At 50.4% G+C, this 18,845-nt stretch overlaps 1 protein-coding gene across 5 annotated transcripts in view; it reads left to right on the top strand.

The window, feature by feature from the left end:
- The first annotated feature begins 3,218 nt into the window (after window positions 1-3,218).
- The window catches only part of DAGLA (diacylglycerol lipase alpha), a 70,717-nt gene continuing 55,090 nt past the window's right edge, over window positions 3,219-18,845 (top strand). For 3 of the 5 annotated variants that reach the window (XR_008972311.1, XM_057410638.1, XM_057410633.1), the window contains exon 1: window positions 3,219-3,375. The gene's annotated coding sequence lies outside the window, so the exon portion shown is untranslated. Of the gene's footprint in view, window positions 3,376-9,252; window positions 9,373-16,728; window positions 17,045-18,845 lie in introns of those variants that run through there. The other 2 variants (XM_057410634.1, XM_057410635.1) reach the window with 2 other exon arrangements.

Here is an 18,845-nt window from a genome sequence, read left to right on the forward strand (position 1 = left end):
GCAGGGACACCTCACACTAAACCAGGTCACCCAAGGCTCTGTCCAATGTGGCCTTGAACACTGCCAGGGATGGAGCATTCACAACCTCCCTGGGCAACCCATTCCAGTGCCTCAGCACCCTCACAGGAAAGAATTTCCTCCTTAGATCCAATCTAAACTTCCCCTGTTTCAGTTTGAACCCGTTACCCCTTGTCCTGTCACTGCAGTCCCTAATGAAGAGTCCCTCCCCACCATCCCTATAGGCCCCCTTCAGATACTGGAAGCTGCTCTGAGGTCTCCACGCAGCCTTCTCTTCTCCAGGCTGAACAGCCCCAACTTCCTCAGCCTGTCTTCATACAGGAGGTGCTCCAGTCCCTGAGCATCCTCGTGGCCTCCTCTGGCCTTGTTCCAACAGTTCCATGTCCTTTTTATGTTGAGGACCCCAGAACTGCACACAATGCTCCAGGTGAGGTCTCACGAGAGCAGAGCAGAGGGGCAGGATCACCTCCTTGGACCTGCTGGTCACGCTGCTTTGGATGCAGCCCAGGATATGGTTGGTTTCTGGGCTGCAAGCTCACCCTCAATTTTGTCACAGGGCAGAGCCGGATGCCTTTGCTGTGGACCGCATCCTCCCTGTGCATTGCTGGGATGCTAAAGATCCCCGGAGCTTTGCCAAGGCTGCTTGCAATGATCCAAGTTCTTGTCCTGGAGAGCCGATATCGGCAGTTCCAAGGCTGCGGTGACAGCAGCTCTGTACCTGTCTGTCGGGTTGAAGTATGATGTACTCCGGCTTAAAGAACAACACAGAATGTCCCCTTCCTTCACGTTCCTGGCTTATTCTTCAGTCCAGCTTGGCTGCAGAGCAATCGAAGAGTGAGCAGGGATGATGAGGGCCAGCAATTTATTAAGGCAGTGCTGGTGCTGAGGGTTTTATAGTGAAACTCACAGTGCGGTGTCAGCAGAGGTGATGTCCTGATGGAGAGGCAATAAAGCAAGCTGGGTTAAGCGTGCCGTAATAGGCATGTATCCGAGGTAGCCGCTATGATAACCCCGCTGATGGATGTCTCTGCTCTCCTAGGTCCCTCTTAAGGTGTAGGACTTATCGCTGACACCTCTGTGCCGTTGCCCTGGGCACTCAAACCCCAAATCTTTCGTTCTCCCCAGGTTGGGATGCTCCCAAGTTGATGTTCGTGCTGCGGAGGATGTAGGTGGGGACCAGGTTCACTGGGGCTTAGCGAGCATCCCACCTCTCCTGTGATGCACTCAAATGGATGCCTTGTGTAGCTTTGGTGCTCGTGAGGAGTTATTACTGTGAGGGCTCTGCCCCCTTCTCCCATTGCGTGCAACGAGAGGGCAGTGCCCTTCGTTGAGGGGTGTGAAGTCCTGAGGGAGCGCTAAGGAAACAGGTCAACACGAAGCAAAGCCCACATTGGGGTGTAAGTTGTGTCCCTGCCATAGAGGAGTGTGGAATGAAGAGCTGCTCCTGGCTGGGATGTGCTCCATGGATAGGGCTGTGCTCTAAATACAGGCTGGCCTTTGATAAGCAGCAGCTCTCGTGGAGCTGAGTTAGATACGGACATCTGAGCATCGCAAGCAGAAAGCCTGAGCTGCACCGGTTTAATAGCTTGGACACATCAATTGGCAGCATCCAGGCTGGAATGTACTGGGAAGCACTGGGAATAAAGCCCCTACTGATTATATTTTCATCAGTTAAGCAGTTGCTTATGGTTTTCCTGACGTTCCTGCTCCTGTCTGCTCCAGGTTCCAGGAATGTCTGCCCACCGGGATGGCGCTGGCTCTGCTGACAATGGCTCACGCTGGAGGGGAAGACCTTGGAAGGATAAAATGGTTTTGGCTAAATACTATATTTGGCACCAGCTTTTCATCTAAACCTGAGCCACTTTGCACCTGTCTGGAGAGATAAAGGGACTTAAAATGAGCGTGAGTGTGGTTTTGATGCCTGAACAGTACACAAAGCCCTCAGGAGAAACGAATCCCGGGGCTTCAAAGCCTTTGCTGGATGTTTTTCTACCACCTAGAGCACTGTCAGGCTATTTTATTTTCAAGGTACGGTGATTTCACCGAGCAGACCGTTTGAAGGCTGCTCTACTTGCTTTAAGGAGGAATGGACAGATGGGTATGTGCTGCTATTCCCTGCTGGATGAGCTGAACTGTTTTCTGGGACACGCGTTTCTGCCCACAGGAGGCTCTTTTTGCTGCTTTTCTGGTCTTGTGCAATAGCAGCATCTAAAATATGACCTGGAGGATTGAGTTCAGCCTTGGGCAGCTCTAGATGTGGAGCTGTTGAGTGAGGCCAGAGGAGGCCACGGAGATGCTGGGAGGGCTGGAGCAGCTCTGCTCTGGAGCCAGGCTGAGAGAGCTGGGCTGGGGCAGCCTGGACAAGAGAAGGCTCCTGAAGGGGAGACCTGAGAGCAGCTCCAGTGCCTAAAGGGGCTGCAGGAAACCTGGAGAGGGGCTTGGGACAGGCCAAGGGGAATGGCTTGAACCTGCCCGAGGGGAGACTGAGCTGAGCTCTGAGGCAGAAGCTCTTCCCTGTGAGGGTGCTGAGGCGCTGGCACAGGGTGCCCAGAGAAGCTGTGGCTGCCCCATCCCTGGCAGTGCTCAAGGGCAGGTTGGACACAGGGGCTTGGAGCAAGCTGCTCCAGTGGAAGGGGTTGGGGTTGGAGCTGGATGAGCTTTAAGGTCCCTTCCAACCCAACCCATTCCATAACGTTCTTGGCTGATACTTTGGTACTTGCTGAGTCCTTGCTGTGTCCACCCCAGGCCACCGCTGTCCTTCCACCACTGCAATGCCACGAGTGAGGGAAGGCTGTTAAGATGTGTCCATCCTAATGAGGATTTAGTTGGTAAGTGAATATGCGAGTCTGGGAGGGTCCATGAAGAGGCTTCCACGGTGTTCTTACCGGGGAAGGGATGCTGGGAGAGCCAGGTGTGTTTGGCTTCTGTCCATCAGTGATGTGTTTTGGGGCACGAAGCTGCTTCATGCTTGGAGTGGGGTTAAGTGGAGCTCTGGCTGTGGGGCTGCGCTGGCAGTGGGGAGGGAGCCGGCGCCCTCAAGGGGGTTGTGGCCCTGGTGCCCAGCAAGATGCTGCTGGTGTGGGGGCCCCGGGGGCCAGCGGCAGGACCAGGGCTCGATCCCCGTTACCGGCAGCCGCTCCTCGCGTCCCGCCCGCACCGCCGCCGCAGGCCCGCCAGGGGGCGCGCCGCGTAGCGGTCCTTACGAAGCTGACGCAGTGGGCGGCCCGGCACGGGCGGGGGCGGCCCCTGCACGGGCGGAGGCGGTGTTAGAGAATCGGGGGGCCGCCAGGCCCCCGGCATGGAGGCGGCGGCGGCCTTGGGCCTACGTCGCGGGCGGCGGCGGCGGCGGCGGCTGAGGTGAGGCGAGGCGGGATGGCGGCGGCGGGAGGGCAGGGCCCCGCGGGCCGTGAGGCAATGAGGCGGCCGCGGCAGGTGCCGAGGGGCGGGGGTGCGGGCTGGGGGTGCCCCGCTTCACGCAGCCCCGGCGGGGGGAGCCTGCGGGCTGGGGCGAGCGGGAGCCGCAGGCTTCCCCCGCCGGGGCTGCGTGGCCTGCGCCCGGTGGACGAGGCGGTTTCCCTCCCCGGAACGGAGGCCCGAGCCCCCGGCCCGAGGTGGGTTTGGCTGCCACGGGAGATGGGATGGGCGCTGCGGGCTGGCGGCACCGCGAGCGGCCGCCGCTGTGCGGAGGGGTGGGTGTGACCCACGGAGTCGGTCAGTGCTCGGGGCGGCCCCGCGGGCTCCCGCAGTTAGCGGGGGCTGAAGGTGCTCCAGTGATGCGGGTTTACCGCGCCCTGGGTGTAGGAGCCCTCGTTTAGGGTCGCAGTGAGCCGCATGCTTATGGAAGTAAAGGATACATCGCCCTGAGAGCGTGCAGCTGGGGTGTTGCCAGGCTGTTCAGCCCTGTGCCCGGTCTGGGCATCGCTACCTGCCGCTGTGCTTGGGACAGGCTTCAGTTGCCGCTTGGAATGGTGGTTGCTGAGTCTGCGGGTCCCGATGGCTCTTAACAGCCCCAGCTCCAGGTGGGAAACAGCACCGTGATCGCCAGCGGTGCTCTGTACGGCTCCTGGGATGCCGGAGTGTTGCAGCGCTGTGTGCTGGAAGCAGCACATCTCGGTGGGGTGGGTTAAACGGCGTGTTAGAGGCAAGGTTCTGAGGGTAAGTATAACCTGGGCCAAGGTGGGAAAGGCTTGATTCTTGCCTGCCAGGGCAAAACTTCGTGCTGCCGGCTGTCCTTCCGCCCTGCTGTGTTCTGGATGGACGGGGGAATGGTGGTTGCTGAGTCTGCAGGTCCCAATGGCTCTTACAGCCCCAGCTCCAGGTGGGAAACAGCACTGTGATCAGCAGAGGTGCTCTGGACAGCTTCTGGGATGCTGGAGTGTTGCAGAGCCGTGTGCTGGAAGCAGCACATCTCGGTGGGGTGGGTTAAAAGGTTCTGAGGGTAAGTATAACCTGGGCCAAGGTGGGAAAGGCTTGATTCTTGCCTGCCAGGGTAAAACTTCGTGCTGCCGGCTGTCCTTCCGCCCTGCTGCGTTCTGGATGGACAGGAGGAAGAGGCTGTGCTTTGTGCGGTCAGGCAGAGTGTTTTTAACATAGTCGTGGTTGGGAGATAATGAAATTGCAGGAAGTGGCTTTTGGAAAGGCAAAGTCTTTAATGGCTTGGGTTTGTTACGTTGAAACATGTATCTCCAGTGGGCGGAAGTGGAGAGCTTCTCTAAATAGGCAACGTTATCAGGGTGAAGTTATTTGTTGGCCCAGGTGTTAGCTTTCTGTGTCATGAAAGTTACGTGGGGTTCTTAGAGGTGCTGCTGAAGTTACTGCTCAGCCCTCAATGTGTGTGTCAGGCTGCAGCGGACAGGCAGGCCAGGGACAGCTAATGGGGACGAGAAACTTGAGCAGCATCTGCTACGTGGTAAATAATGTATGTCGCCTGGAACTTCTGTAACTAAAGCTCCTCAGAAAGGAGTAGGAGAAACAGTCCTCTTTAAATCTGCATTTAAAGAAGAGATTTGGGAGTTACCATCTGGTTTACACAAATTTCACTCCTTCTATAACGTGCTAAGAGTCAAAATGACGTGAGGGTATGGATTATGTATAGATTTTGGTAGCACTGACCTGTAAAAACCAGATTTGATCCGAATTCCATTTTAACTTAAGGTCCTTTGCCTGCTAGCTGCAAAATCAGAAGTCACACAGAAACAGGGGTTGCTTTAAGCCCCTGACAGTTCAATTGCTGTTAGGATGTGGGTGCTGAGAAAGTCAGACTTCACTGTGCTGTGCCCCCTGTTCCTTTTCTAGAGCCCTAGAAAGGAGCAGTTGTGCAACAAGGTATGGTCTGAGTGGTTGAAATTGAGAAACGTGCTGCTCCAGGGGGAAAAGTGGGAAGGATGAAAATCCTCCACTGCCAAAAAGTTGCATAAAAAAAAATAGAGAAATGGGGTAAAGCAAAATACCTTCCATTAAAAAGGAAAAAAGAATGTCGATATCAGCCTGTTCAGTAATGTTAAGACTTTCCTTCAGCAGCAGCTCTGTGTTTGTCTTCTACTAAACTCTGGCAGAGTTTAACTTCTCAGGGAACTGTCAAAATGGACAACATAGTTATGACCCAAAATATCTGCTTTGTATGGACGTGCTGTTGGACTTTGTATGGGAATAGAAATCACATTGCTTGTGCTGGGTCTGCCTCTGTTTGCTCTATGAAGAGACTTTTATGTACCCCTTAAACACTGTGTGCATCTTAACTAGGAACTGGAGGCGTAAACTTGCAAACCCCTTGGTTGCCCTTTGGAAAATCCGTTTGATTTCCATGTTTTTATCAGTCCCACCTGTCTGTGCTTCCCTTTTAAGGAAAAACAAGCCCCAAAAGGTTTGGCATTCCTGATGGATCTGAGTGCAGGAGCTGTGGATTGTCACTGTAACCCATGCGAAGTTCAAGTTGTGGCTCTATCTGTGAGGTGATCTTTAATCCTGGGGCCCTGAAGGTACAGATGTTTAAAGGTGCCAAGACTAAAACCAGGGAGATGGGTGTCTGCAGTGCAGCCTCTTCTTAGAAATTCATTAATTTTGAGTTAGCTCCTCAAAATAGGTCACTTTGATTTCTGAGCTGGGATATAATTGTATGCATTTGCGAAAAATAGATTGATCTGCTGCTTCCAAGGCTCTGTGACTTTGAAAACTCTCCTTAAAGCAACACAGATACCAGTCTTTTTGGGTTTGTGCACCGCTTCCAGGCAAGAACCTCCAAGCTGGAGGCTTGTAGGAAATACAGGCTTGGGACACTGCTCAGCTTTGGACAGCCAAGAGCCTGTGAGGCTTTGAGTTGTCATCTGCTCCATCCCTGGCAGTGTTAAAGATGGGGCTTGGAGCAGTGGGTTCTAGTGGAAGGTGTCCCTGCCCATGGCAGGGAGTTGGAACTGGATGAGCTTTAAGGACCCTTCCAACCCAAAACCGTTCCATAATTCTATGATTTAGAGGCCTGCCTACAATTAAGCTTTCTTGCATTAAACAGCAGTCGTTCTGTTGTCTTCAGGCAGGGAAAGGATGTTTGAGAGCTCTTCCTTGGTCAGCAGAATGTGTTTACCCTAGAGCAAGAGGCTTTTACTCTGGGGAGCCTGCTTCCACCCTGCTTTTTCTCTGAGAAAGCAGCATGCTCCCTTTCTCAGCTTGCCACCTAGGTAGCAGCAGCAAATAATACTGATTTAAAGCTAGCTGATTCTGACAGTGATCCAGCAGATGAATAAGTACATCCTGAGCCGGATTCAGCACTGGAGTTTGAGGAAGTTCCATTTAAAGAGACAGCTATTGAGATGTTTGGATGAGTGCAAACTCTTTTCAGCTGCTTTGAGAGCGCTTCAGGGCTGGAGTTTTGAGAGAGCTGGGGGAAAGGAATTTATGAAAGTGGCCTTTGTGCTATCAGGAGCGTGACAAATGGACTCTGGGGATCTGGGGTTAGCTTTAGGATGTTTGTTCCTACTGGAATAGATTCTTTGGAGTCAATCAGACTTTACTCGACGTTCGTTTGTTCTGATACCTTCTTTATCTGCTCTGTACTCACATGATACTGTTAATTTAAGTGTATATCTGCCAGAACAAACACACATGGCACATGGTTCACGGCGGTGGGAATCCTTGTGATGCTTCTACTTAGAACTACATTCCTTCCGTTTCAAGCCAACACTTCGTTTTGTGTATTTACGAAGAGAAATCAGAGGAAAAACATCTTGCAAATGTGGTGGGTGCATTATCTGTGCAGCTTTGAACTCCTGTGAGAGAAGAAACTGAAATGATCTCTCTGCTTTTGATAAGAAATGGAAAATTTTGCCTACTGAAACCCTAAAATTACTGTGTATTTTAAGAGCACGACTAGCTGGGAGCTGATAGTTACTCACAGGGCACAGAAATAAGACTCTAGAGTCTGCTCCCTTAGTGCAACCATGGTATGTTGATCCTGCTCACTAGATCTCCCTCTGCTTTCCAATAATGCAATATATTTCTTGTCCCCTACAGCAGCAATCACTCTACTTTTAATTCTACTGTGCTAGATGCTAAGGCTCTTAGTCTGCTTGCTTGGGTGCATGAGTTTAAGTCGTGGTACTTGGCGTGTTGATCCTAAGTTCATTATCACACTGTAAGAGCATACCCAACTGATCTGTTAAAGTCTAAAATACTGTGGAATATGAACTCTGAAGCATCACAACAAGCTTTAACAAATGATAATGTGAAAAGGGCTGGGTTTATTAGAAAGCAACATAAAGGGGAATATTCTACTATAAAATGCTTCCAAAATTTGGGGTTTCAGTGCTGTAGCTTGGTGATGATTTCATATACAAAATAGAATTCCTGCTGAGCTTGGGGAAGAACGTGCTCTCTGTCTTCAGTCCTTTCTTATTTCTGTTCTTTTCCTTCCTCCTTTTTACCCCTTTTTTCTCCTCCCAGTGAAAGGGCTGTGGGTCCCTTACCTCATACACTGGATTTCTTTGAAAAGGTGTCAAGCTAAAAGATGGAATAAAAAGGTTGTTGAATATTTTCCTCTTTCTTGCAGCAAGAGTAGAAAAATCGGCACTGCAAGCAGAGCCTGCTTAGGCAAGGAATAGTTTTGTCATGGGCTCTTAACCCCAAGCTTCCAGTCTGTGCCTTTACATTGATGCTTCTTTAACTGGGCTCATGCTCCTGCAGACTCTTGCAGGCCCCTGGAATTCCCATTCCTACCCCCTCCACTGGAGCTTCTGTGTCTCTTGCAGGAGACCTGGCCTTATGGTCTCCTTCAGGCTGGCTATGGATGTCTGGAACTGTGAATTCATGGCTCTTGGAATCATAGAATCATGGAATGGTTTGAGTTGGAAGAGACCTTAAAGTTCATCCAGTTCCAGCCCCAACCCCTTCCACTGGAGCAGCTTGCTCCAAGCCCCTGTGTCCAACCTGGCCTTGAGCACTGCCAGGGATGGGGCAGCCACAGCTTCTCTGGGCACCCTGTGCCAGCACCTCAGGACCCTCCCAGGGAAGAGCTTCTGCCTAAGAGCTCAGCTCAGTCTCCCCTCGGGCAGGTTCAAGCCATTCCTCTTGGCCTGTCCCTCCATCCCTTGTCCCAAGCCCCTCTCCAGGTTTCCTGCAGCCCCTTTAGGCACTAGAGCTGCTCTCAGGTCTCCCCTTCAGGAGCCTTCTCTTGTCCAGGCTGCCTCAGCCCAGCTCTCTCAGCCTGGCTCCAGAGCAGAGCTGCTCCAGCCCTCTCGGTTCTGTTCATCAGCAGCCCGCCTGCTTTTGGTTCCTGCACATTCCCTTTGTGTGAAATTAAAACAACCAGAGGATTCCTCAGTGATGTCTTTGACCTCAATAAAAATTCCTCCCTGAGAACAGGATACAAGATACACTCTAAGGTCTTTCAAATTCTAAGTTTCCTTGTATTTCACTTGCCTTTTCCTCATGCAAAGCTGCTGTTCAGCAGGCAAGGATACAAACCCCAGTGGAACTGATTTCTAGGAATCTCATATTATGCTAAATTCTCCCCGAGTTGTTTGAGCTCATTTCCATGACCTTATGTGCAGATCTACGTGGCTGCATTGGCAGGAACCTGGTGCTGAAGAGCCCTCTCCTACCAGTGGTTATTATGGGAATCTTAGAGAAGACTGTTGGGGTGGAGTATTTTCTAAATGCCTGCTGTTTTGTAAGAAGTTTTGTGAGCTCCTTCATCCACGTAGAGGTTTGTGCTGCTCCACTCCCATTTGCCCTGAGTCTTCCTCAGGGTGAGAATGTCCTTGTGCCCTGAGGGGGAACTCGCTGAGAAAGCTGTCCTGGAGGGTGTCTGGGTGAGTCTGTCTTCATCACCATGCTCCTCTCTGTCAGGCACTGGCATCTTTAGGGGTGAGTAAGCACTGAAGATCCTCTTCAGGATCTGTGGGATAGCTTCTTTGGTGCTCTGTGACATGGGAGATGGGAAGATTTACGTGTAGCTTCTAAATGATGTGTTATATTACTGAAGAGCTTGTAGCTTCGTGCTGAATGAGAGCAGAGACTTGCTGGTACTGAAACTGTGTGAGGTTTTTCTCTTGTGAAGGCATGGTAAGACAATTTTAAACAGCATTTCTGGTTACTGTGAGTAATTAGCTAATGGCTAAATATGAGAAGGCTGCCTTAAAAATGAATAGGTCCTCTAAGCCTTTGTTTTGCATGTCTGTTTTCCTCTGTAACATGTTTCTTTGTGATTTGTTGGTCCAGAGATACGATTATCAGCGCAGACCTGAGAGATCCTGAGCTTAGATCCAGGCAGGCTTCTAGACTGAGTCCTTGCTCTGTTCTGAAGCAAATATGCAAATAACATGGTGAATCCCTCAGACCACCTTAAATAAAACTGAGCTGGATAATAGGAAGAAACGGGGAAATTCAGGCCCTGCTATTGTGGTTTCATTGCAGTAAGTACAATAGAAATGGTAGGACAAAAACCCCTCTGGTTCCTTTCTCCCCTGAAAGGTTTCCATTCAGATCTGTTGTGTTGCTCCTTGTTAGAGGTTGGAGTTTAAAGAGCTTTGCACCTTTTGGAAAGAAGAGTGAAATTGGATGTTATGTCATGGCTTGTCTTCTCAGCACAGAGCTGTGTGATGTGCTTGCTGGTGTTTACAGCCATAGATAAAGCCTTGATGTATTTTTGGAATATAGATTCCAGCTCCAAAGTGTGAGCTTCTGGAGGTTTGTCTGTTCCCCATGGGATCTGCTGAATGATCCTGGTTTCTCTCATGGGGAATTAATCATTTCAGCTCCCAGGAAATAAAGACAAGTCAGAAGCTGCTTGTGAGTTTGCAGCATCTCCGCCAGCCTAAGACTGCCCTGAATACAGTGAGTTCAACCCTCTTGTGTTGTCTTGTGCATACAATAGTTCTTGGGGCATATCAGGATCCCTTAAAAGAGTTCTTCATGGAAATTAAACCTAGCGCTGTCTGTAACTTCCCTTTTTGTACGGCTTGGCTTTGTCCAAAATGTGTTTTCCTTTGGGAGCAAACTCAGATTTCAGTGTTTGGAAATTCAGCTGTGAGAAGTAGTAAATGAAGTGAACTCGGTGCGGATCTCCATTGCTAAATGTTTCTGGACCATTTTGCTGCTTGTCTGCTGTTGAACTCCAGACAAGCCCCCTTGTGAAAGGGCACCAGCCAGTCTTCAAGGACTTCAGCCTCAGACCCTCTGGAACGGTCAGGTTTTCCAGCCCAATGGCCTCTCTTTGGTTCCAGAATATCCCTGTGAAGAGGCTGTGTCCTTCCCTTTCAGAGTCCTGTGTGAGTGCTTCACCTCTCAGCCAGATTTAACCTTTTAAACCTTTCTGTGACTGGCTTTGTGTCTGATTCAGTTGTTTGTCACCATCTCCATGGTACCCAAGGACAGCCACTTCACTAAATGAGAGTATTCAGATAGGAACCTCTCCGTACTTGCTTGGAGGGGAAACATGTGCCTGTGATCCTGTCAGAGGAAGCAAAACCGTTCCCTTTTGCTCTGCTGAATGGTGGATAAGTTACATGCTTAAAGAAAAAGAAGCAGCAGCAATTTGCAGCTTGTCTCTTAAGTTCCTGTTGCAGTGGATGCTGTCTTTCTTCCCTGAATAGAATGGAGAGTAATAACACACTTCTTTGAGAGACTGTGTGCTGTGGCATTGCTCTTCCCTTCACCTTTGTCATTTCCACTGATTTTCCAGCAGAGAAAGAGGCTGCTCTTTCTTTTCAAGTCTTTCTTCCGAGGTTAATAAGGGGCTAAAATGATTTGGCGCATGAATAATGAAGCACACAGGAAGCCAGAGATGCCTTTCCTGAGATGTTACGTGTGTGTTCTAAAACTGGAAGGAGTAGAAGCTTTCCTTGAGCTAAAGTGACAGGAGAAGACAAAATGTGGAATTGTGTTCAGCTTCATTCTCCAGGAAGCCACTTTTCTCCAGGAGCCCTTTCCCCTCTAAGTTTCAAGCCTATTCCTGGTTCAATATCTTGCTTTTAGAAAACAAATCTTTTATCCTCATTGATTCTTTTCTGAGCAAAAAAGGACTGTGTTTTCGTCCAGACCTTTTGAGCACCTCGGGGGCCATCATTGAATTTAACTTGATAGGGAAAGGGGACATCCACAAATGAGATGTTGTCCTGGATTGTTCTGAATGTTACTGGCCTGGAAGAGACTGAGATAAAGAACTTCAGGCGCATGTAGCTATTATTTACCTTCTTTTATAGGAGCCCAGCTCTGCTCTGGAGCCAGGGTGAGGGAGCTGGGCTGGGGCAGCCTGGACAAGAGAAGGCTCCTGAAGGGGAGACCTTAGAGCAGCTCCAGTGCCTGAAGGGGCTGAAGGAAACGTGGAGAGGGACAAGGGGACTGTAGGGGCAGGCCAAGGGGAATGGCTTGAACCTGCCCGAGGGGAGACTGAGATGAGCTCTGAGGCAGAAGCTCTTCCCTGGGAGGGTGCTGAGGCGCTGGCACAGGGTGCCCAGAGAAGCTGTGGCTGCCCCATCCCTGGCAGTGTTCAAGGCCAGGTTGGACACAGGGGCTTGGAGCAAGCTGCTCCAGTGGAAGGTGTCCCTGCCCATGGCAGGCGTAGGAACTGGATGAGCTTTAAGCTCCTTTCCAACCCAAACCATTCTATGAAAGACAATTTATCCGTTCTCCAAGGCCTTGGTCTGACTTTGTCTTTCTCTTGCCTGAGGGTGGAGGGATTAGTACAGGCGGGTCTGGAGGTGGGAACCACGTAGGATGCTGCAGAAAATGTTGTTCTGCTGTGAACGGGTAGCTGAGTAAGTGTGGTGCATCCATCTCAGTGCCTCATGGGAGCCTGCTGCTAATATTTAGAGTTTGGAGTGTGCAGTGCATGAGTTTTGTATGATGCAAGCCCAGAAGCATCAAGAGTGTTTGATTTGCCCCGGTGAAGGGGTGTGTGTGTGTGTGTGTGTAAGTTTGTTCAGGGAGGAGTGGGTACAAAGCCTGAAAATCCACTGTAAGGTGGAGAGTAGGGATTTGGGGAGAAGAAAGAGAGATGAAATTACTTTATAATCTGGTGTGCCAGTTGGGAGGACACCTATTTGTCTGTGTCCGGGCCACATGCTTCTGAGTGATGAGACATGCACAGAGGAGAGCAGCTCCACCAGTGCCCTTCATAGCATGAGGAATCTACTTCTACACTTAGTTTTACTGAGTCCTCGGGTATTTTAGACCTCATAGCAGCCTTCCAGCATCTGAAGGGGGGCTATAAGGATGCAGGGGATGGACTATTCATTAGGGACTGTAGTGATAGGACAAAGGGTAATGGGTTCAAAATTAAAACAGGGGAAGTTTAGATTGGATGTAAGGGAGAAGTTCTTTACTGTAAAGGTGGTGAGGAGGCACTGGAGTGGGTTGCCCAGGGAGGTTGTGAATGCTCCATGCCTGACAGTGTTCAAGGACAGAGCCTTGGGTGACCTGGTTTAGTGTGAGGTGTCCCTGCCCATGGCAGGGGGATTGGAACTGGATGATCTTAAGGTCCTTTCCTACCCTAACTGTTCTACGATTCTATGAGTTGTTCCCTGGAATGGCTTGAAACCCTCTGCTTGGGAACTGCGAGATACATTGAACTCAGCATTCATTCTTTGAGACGTCTAATGCTTATTTTGTGATGAGTTGCCATCACCAGCTCCTCATGGAGATGATATCACCCCAGAAATAGTGATTTTCTTCTGGGAGTGGTAAAGAGCAGAGGAACTCAGCCCACTGCTCTGTGCTGTTCTTTGCCCAGAACACATCCGTGTTTTCCTCCTGTGTGTGTCTGGGCCTGCTGATGGAGGAGCTGGGGGTGGCTGGGTGAGGCTATAGAAAGAGCTTTCAAGACTGGAGGCGTTACCAGAGACACGATGAAGGAAGTGTCCAGTATGGAGCACAAGAAAAGGAAATGAGCCTTTGCTGGAGTTGATCTTGTGGCACAATGTGAATTGAAAAGCCAGTAAGGTCTTGCTGCTGTTCTGCAGTTTGAGGTTGAGCTGTAAAAGCTGGGGAGGTTAAAGCAGATCTGTGTGGAGGCTGCTTTTACTGCCTCCAAACTCTCACAAATACTTCTTGAGCCATGAGAGTGGAAGGAAATTCCCTGTGTTCACTCTGTCAAGTGAGCATGCATGCTAATAAGTGCTGGGTTACTTTTTAAGCTGACGTGACAGCTACTCCTGGGTGTATAGGGTGCTTTTGTTACCCCCTTTGAGCTGCCTGGGGAGGCTGAGGAAGAGCATGGAGTTGCCAAAGGGAATGTGAAAGTCTCTCCAGCACTGATTATCCTGGATTTTGCCTCTCTGAGCCACCTGAGTTGATGATTCTCTTGAAACATTGCAGTTTTGTGCAATGGACCAGTCAATATCCTTCATGTCCCCAGCGCTGTTGTGTTTATCCTGTGAAGAACTGGTTTACCAACTGCTCCGCTCATCTTTCTGTTCTAGTGAACTTCTAATTTGTTATGGAAAGACTTGAAAGTGGTAAAATGCCTTTGATTGAACAGAGGACAGCCAGAAACAAAGCGCTAGTCTTGCTTCCCTCAGAAATGTCTTCATAAGAAACGAGACCTTTTGTTCCTGTGATCACAGCACTGGATGAGGAGGAATGGTTTTTGGAAAGTAGTAACATTAACCTGGAAGGGAATCACAGAATCATGGAATGGTTTGAGTTGGAAGAGACCTTAAAGCTCATCCAGCTCCAACCCCGACCCCTTCCACTGGAGCAGTTTGCTCCAAGCCCCTGTGTCCAACCTGGCCTTGAGCACTGCCAGCGATGGGGCAGCCACAGCTTCTCTGGGCACCCTGTGCCAGCGCCTCAGCACCCTCCCAGGGAAGAGCTTCTGCCTAAGAGCTCATCTCGGTCTCCCCTCAGGCAGGTTCAAGCCATTCCCCTTGGCCTGTCCCTACAGGCCCTTGTCCCAAGCCCCTCTCCAGGTTTCCTGCAGCCCCTTCAGGCACTGGAGCTGCTCTCAGGTCTCCCCTTCAGGAGCCTTCTCTTCCCCAGGCTGCCCCAGCCCAGCTCTCTCAGCCTGGCTCCAGAGCAGAGCTGCTCCAGCCCTCGCAGCATCTCCATGGCCTCCTCTGGCCTCGCTCCAACAGCTCCACATCCCTCTTGTGCTGCTGCCCCAGAGCTGGATCAGGGCTGCAGGGGGATCCCCCCATAGCGCAGCAGAGGGGCAGGATCCCTTCCCTGTGCTGCTGCTCATGCTCTGGGCGTGCAGCCCAACACATGGGCTGGGGTTCTGGGCTGGAAGGAGGGAATCACACTGGTTCCTGTTGCCGTAGCTGCAGGTGTTTGGCATTTGGTGTCACTGCTCTGCATAATCATGGCCATGGAATGAAATCCTTTTGAGTGCAAAAGCATGAAAGGGTGCGGTTAAAGCCATCAGAACCTTTTCACTTCAAATTACCTGATTTATGAAATGCAGATCTCAGTGTTAACATAGATTTGTTTTGCAAACCATTGGACTGGAAGGTACCTGGTGCTATGCCAGACCACTCCCTCTTGACAAGCATGTGAACATTACAGCTCTTGAGCCACTGGTCTAGACCACGAGGGCTAAAGGCTTCTGAAGAAAGAGTAAGTTGAACTTTCAGTTCTTTCAGCAGTAGCACGCTTCATTTAGTGAGAATATTTGAGTAAGTCCTTTGGCTTGAGGTGTGTGAACCCCCTTTTCTCTTCCTGTTCTGGGCTACTTCAATCATTCCAGTGTGTCTGGGCTTGCAGCTTTTGCGTTGACACTATGAACTATAGGTTGCTCTTCTGCCTTTGCATCTGGAGGCACAAACCTTCCCTGTACCAGTGCCAGAGGGTGGGATACCAGAACTCCTGGTTGTCCCAGCCTGGAGAAGCAGGAGATCCTGCTTCCAGAAAGGCAGGTCCATTTGTTTCCTTGTGCTTTAGCTGAACATGTTGGTGTTTGCTCAACAGCTTTGCACCTCGCTGCTGCCTCTGTGTAGGAGTTCTCCAGGAGTTTGTGTTTCATAATGGAGTTTTTGTTTAAACTCGAGGTTTTTGAAGAGGAAAAAGTGACAGATGCCAAGGAGGGGAGAGAAAAGGGAGGAAAATAGGATTATCCAAAGCTTGGTGGCCCTCAGGACTGTGTGGCTGCTGCTGCCTCTTTGTAGGGAGCAGGAGTAGGAGATGAGAAAGCGTTATCTTTATCTTCTCTTCAAATATGCAGAGCGTGCCTCCTGCACAGGAGCAAGGCTACCGAGGCTTCATCAGAGATTTCTGCTATTGGAAAAGGCAATGGGGTTGGAAGCAGTTGTGGCTCTTACGTTCCTATGGGAACAGATAGGAGCTGCAAGGCCTTGAATTCTCAACTCTCAGGGAATTTGTCAAGAAAGGTGGGAAAAGGATTTAATTTCTGATTTGAGTGGGAAACTAATATTCATTTTTCCCTTGATGGGCTCTCAGCTGCGAGTTCTTTTTCTGCTGAAGAGGAGACGGAGCTTTGTGCAGCATCTTCAACGATACTGAAGAGGAGGCAGAAGCTTGTGCAGTGTCTTTGAGGCTGCTTCCCTGAGCCTGGTCATGGGCTTAATTCCAAGTTGGACAATGAGATGCCTGAATCCACCCTGCTGCTCTTTTGCTGACTCAGCTTTTTGTGTGGTGAGGGGCAGCAAAAAGGCTGTACATACAGAATCATGGAGTGGTTTGGGTTGGAAGGGAGCTTTTAAAGCTCATCCAGTTCCAACCCCTGCCATGGGCAGGGACCCCTTCCACTAGAGCAGCTTGCTCCAAGCCCCTGTGTCCAACCTGCCCTTGAACACTGCCAGGGATGGGAGTGTGAATACCACTTCTTTGGGCACCCTGTGCCAGCACCTCAGCACCCTCACAGTAAAGAATTTCTTTATATCCAACCTGTTTCAGTTTGAACCCATCACCCCTTGTCCTATCGCTCCAGTCCCTGATGAAGAGTCCCTCCCCAGCATCCTTGTAGCCCCCTTCAGACACTGGAAGCTGCTCTGAGGTCTCCACCCAGCTTCTCTTCTCCAGGCTGAACAGCCCCAATGTTCCCAGCCTGGCTCCATATGGGAGCTGCTCCAGGCCCTGAGCATCCTCGTGGCCTCCCCTGGCCTCGCTGCAGCAGCTCCATGTCATGCTGGATGAGAATGCAAACACAGCTCCGTCCCACTGAGCAGTGGTGCTTGTGGAGCAGGGTCAGTAACCCAGTCTGAGTGAATGCTCCAGACTAAACTCCTTCTGAATCCACTTTTACCACCCCATTTAAAGCAGATGAGATTTTGAAGGCAGAGACATCCGGGTTTGTTTCAACCACCCTGAGCTGCAGCCTGTTGTTAAAGCAGTTCCTACCAAAGGTGGGACTTTGCCCAGCCCTGCTTAAGCTCTTCCTGGGAAGATCAGCCAACACGCTGTAAGTAGGTTCTCCCTGTTCAGAAAGGTTGTGTGGTATAAGATTCCTGGTAGAGGAAGGAAAGCAGCAGCATGATAAGATCCAAGAGGAATTTCAGTCCCAAAGTTAGGTTGCTCCATCTGAAAACTGAAAAGGAAATGGCAAAAAGGAGCTTGATGAATGAAGAAGCTGAGGATTTTAACAGTGAGTGTCTTGTTTCCAGCTAAATTCAATGGAAAGCAAGCACCTGCCCAGGGGTGGTGCTTGGATGGGTGCACTTCCTGGTCACCAGCAAGAGCTTTTGTTCTGTTAGAGAAAAGAAGAAAGCTGGTGGCTTTGGCGGCTTGTCACAGTAGCTAAAGGCTGAGGGAACAAGGAATGTTGGGCTGAAAATGGACCTTGTTGGTGAGTACAAGTTGCACTTACCTCTTAGAAAAAGCTCCTTTTAATATTCTTTAATGTTCTTCTATATACATAATATTTTAGCTGCACATCCTGGTTCTTTGACTGTTGCAAGGTCAACCCAATGCAGCCAGTGAGTAAAACCAGTATCTGCTGATCACCTGAGCAGTTGGTGTGGTGGTTGACTGCAGGGATGCTCTGGCAGTGCTGTGGTAAGTACTGTTTTGGTGTTAGGGTCCTGACTGAAGCAGTTGTGCATGGTGGAGCTCATCCCTTTGGGAGCTGCCAGAGCTGCTTCTGCCCTGGGTTGTGGTCAGCACATCTGGGGTGTCCTGCCTGGAGGTTACAGTCTCTTACTGTATTATAAGGGGGATAACTGTCAGTTATATGTCCCAAATCAATGGGTTTTCAATTAATTCCTAGCTGACCATTAAACCTGATACCTGCTACTTAAACTGCATGGTGCTTAGGGTGAATAATACCGTTTCTTTGTAGTACTTATGTGTTACCTACATTGTAGAATGGGATTTGAATTAAGATCATTAGGTGTGCAGGAAAGGAAGTACTTCAGTTGAAGAACAGCTTAGCCTTCCTTGTAGCCTTTACACTGAGGTGCTTACTGAAGACCTGCAGCTATTTAGGGAACATGATTTCAGCTTCCTCACAGAGAAGGGGGGAACCTACCTTAGAAATGGGGGGGGGGGGGGGGGGGGGGGGGTTCAACTGCTGTTCTTTACTGCAAAAACCCCAACATTTTATGTGATTTCCCTAAAATGGGTATGTAGCAAAGCTGTAGGTAGGGGCTTGAAGGCAAACTGCCTGTTAGCTGTGTGCTGTGGTCTGTGGTTCTGTGTCCTCCAGAGATGGAGATCATAAAGGTCACTGCAGCCCTGGTTGGCAGCCTGGAGGAGGAACAGGATGCCTGGCTGCTGTCAGCTGCTGAGGGGTGTTAAAGTGCCAGGCTCTGCTTGTTCTCCTTCAGTGTCATTAACACCTTCCCTCCTGGTTGTCTACTTGATGCTTTGCTGCTGGATTCTTTGACTCTAATCCTCGTGATGCTTTTGTTATAGAAACCATTTCCAACTGACTCAGTTAGAAAGTTGTACGTTCCGTTGCCAGCCCTGGTTGGCAAATAGAGGTGAGGCCACTTGTGAGCTGTGGCCCAGATCCAGCCAAAAGTGAGGCTGAGCATGTTAAGTCCTCTAGGCCCACCACGTATCTACTCAACATATACAAGGATGTATGTATATATCAAAAGGAGCATGAGCAGCAGGTTAAGGGTAAGGATTCCCTCTGCTGCACTCTTGGGAAGACCCCCCCCTGCAGTCCTGATCCAGCTGTGGGGCATGAACACAAGAGGGACCTGGAGCTGTTGGAGTGAGTCCAGAGGAGGCCATGGAGATGCTGCAATGGAGCAGCTCTGCTCTGGGGCCAGGCTGAGAGAGCTGGGCTGGGGCAGCCTGGAGAAGAGAAGGCTTCTGAAGGGGAGACCTGAGAGCAGCTCCAGTGCCTGAAGGGGCTGCAGGAAACCTGGAGAGGGGCTTGGGACAAGGGATGTAGGGACAGGCCGAGGGGAATGGCTTGAACCTGCCCGAGGGGAGAC

Source organism: Pezoporus wallicus, unplaced genomic scaffold, assembly GCF_028554395.1.
Source record: "Pezoporus wallicus isolate ANWC-B61680 ecotype Strahan unplaced genomic scaffold, APGP_CSIRO_Pwel_v1 contig_8787, whole genome shotgun sequence".
NCBI lineage: Eukaryota > Metazoa > Chordata > Aves > Psittaciformes > Psittacidae > Pezoporus > Pezoporus wallicus.